Below are 2,500 nucleotides of genomic sequence, written 5' to 3'. Positions count from 1 at the left end.
TCGCGGAGGTGAGCGCAGAAGGGCTGGCCGTGAGGCCGTCTGGAGCCGCCTTCGGTGCAGATCTTGGTGGTAGTAGCAAATACTCCAGCGAGGCCCTGGAGAGCTGAGGTGGAGAAGGGTTTCGTGTGAACAGCCGTTGCACACGAGTCAGTCGATCCTAAGCCCTAGGCGAAAGCCGATGTTGATGTGGCGTTGTTAATCGTGTTTATAAGTGGTGGCAGAAATGCTATGCATCTTGACGCGTGACGCACGCCCGTCGGGCGAAAGGGAATCCGGTTCCTATTCCGGAACCCGGCAGCGGAACCGAAATTAAACCGGGCCCTCGTAAGAGAGTTCGTCGGGGCAACCCAAAAGGACCCGGAGACGCCGTCGAGAGATCCGGGAAGAGTTTTCTTTTCTGCATAAGCGTTCGAGTTCCATGGAATCCTCTAGCAGGGAGATATGGTTTGGAACGCGAAGAGCACCGCATTTGCGGCGGTGTCCGGATCTTCTCCTCGGACCTTGAAAATCCGGGAGAGGGCCACGTGTAGGCGTCGCGCCGGCTCGTACCCATATCCGCAGCTGGTCTCCAAGGTAAAGAGCCTCTAGTCGATAGAATAATGTAGGTAAGGGAAGTCGGCAAATTAGATCCGTAACTTCGGGATAAGGATTGGCTCTGAGGATTGTGGCGTGTCGGGCTTGTTGGGGAAGTGGGTCACGGCTAACGTACCGGGCCTGGGCGAGGTGATGCGTTTCGCTTGCGTTACGTTTGATCCGAGCTCGGTCCCGCGTCTTGGCCTCCCGCGGAATCGTCAAGCTTCGAGACCCCGTGAGTGCTCGCAAGGGTGCTCTGGGTAATCTCTGCGGCCGTCATCTAACAATCAACTCAGAACTGGCACGGACTGGGAGAATCCGACTGTCTAATTAAAACAAAGCATTGCGATGGCCCCAGCGGGTGTTGACGCAATGTGATTTCTGCCCAGTGCTCTGAATGTCAACGTGAAGAAATTCAAAAAAGCGCGGGTAAACGGCGGGAGTAACTATGACTCTCTTAAGTCCAACCTGCAACCTCCTCGTGGTGAGAGTCGGTAACGTCCAAATATTTGGGCGGCTGATAGCAGGCAATGGCAAGCAGGGTGGGGGGTTACCAGCCCCCCACCCGAAGAACAGTTGGTGCAAATAATTTAAGAAGGCCTCGGAACCCTCGGGGTGGGCCCGCTGGTCCACCCCAACCAACTGGTGCGGCTGTTGCTGCGGACTCGGGGCTGGCTGGTGCTGGTCCGAGTTCCTTTATTTGCCTTTTCCCAGGTTGTAACCGGTCATTCACAACTTCGACTGGTCGCGGTGTTCATCACCGCAGGGCTCACCCGGACTGGAGTGATGCCCGGGAGCTGGGTCAAAACGTCGATGTCAGGCGACGATGGACCGAGGAGGAATCGGCTATTTTAGCTAGGCGTGAAGCTGAGTTGGTGATAGCGGGAGAGCGCTTCATCAACCAGGCATTACATAGGGCTTTCGAAGGTAGATCTTTTGACTCCATTAAGAGTCACCGAAAGTCCCCAGCCTACAAATTACTCGTTTCACGATTCCTCGAACAACTGAGGCAAGTCGATCCTCCTCCGATAGATCAAGATCCCGACGGGCGGGTGGTCGAGCACGTCGGGGACTTCAGATCTCGAATCATCGATTTTCTTGGGGTCCTCGACCCTCCGGCTGCCGGGACCCCAGTTGAGGAGCAACTGGTTGACATCTGCTCCCAAGCACGCCATTGCTCCGCAATCGATCTTCGGAGCATGCTGGCCGATTTCTTGGATAGGAGGTTTCCCTTGCCAGCTCAAAGAGTTCCTGCTGCTCGACAGCCCAGTCAGGGCCATACTTTGTCAAAGCGCAGAGAACGCAGGCGGCAGTATCGGCGTGTCCAGAGAAACTGGTCTCTGAATCCGGTGAGAGCGGTTCATGCCGTCTTGGGAAATATCGTCGATGCTCCACCTCTACCGGAGAATGTCATGATCCCATACTGGAGACAAGTATTCACGAGAGGGAACAACAACTCTCCCCAACTTCCACCATCGACATCTCCGTTGAGCGGCTTGGGGGACCCTATCACGGAGGAAGAGGTTAGGGCGAATTATGTCGAGAGGAATTCCTCTCCTGGCCCAGACGGGGTCGCTGCGGCCGAGTTGATGAGGATGGACCCGAACATCTTGGTCCGACTATTCAACTTGGTCCTGCTCTGCGACCGACCACCTGATAGACTGTTAGAGTCTAGAACGGTCTTCATCCCTAAAAAGGATGATCCAAGGGAGCCAAGTGAGTTCAGGCCGATCACGGTGTCCTCGGTGATCACTCGATGCCTTCATAAGATACTGGCGCAGCGTCTTGACCGCAATATCGAGCTGGATAACCGTCAAAGGGCGTTTAGACGCATGGACGGGTGCGCCAGTAATACTTACCTGCTAGACCTGGTCCTGCGGAGTCACCGCAAGAAACTACGCTCGGTTTATGTTGCGGTCATTGACGT

At 55.4% G+C, this 2,500-nt stretch overlaps 1 pseudogene; it reads left to right on the top strand.

The window, feature by feature from the left end:
* LOC123688193 overlaps positions 1–2,500 on the top strand; it is a 7,402-nt pseudogene that overhangs the window by 1,668 nt on the left and 3,234 nt on the right.

Source organism: Harmonia axyridis, chromosome X (genome assembly GCF_914767665.1).
Source record: "Harmonia axyridis chromosome X, icHarAxyr1.1, whole genome shotgun sequence".
NCBI lineage: Eukaryota > Metazoa > Arthropoda > Insecta > Coleoptera > Coccinellidae > Harmonia > Harmonia axyridis.
Note: the sequence above shows the minus strand (reverse complement) of the source record. Positions and strands in the feature narration are given on the sequence as shown.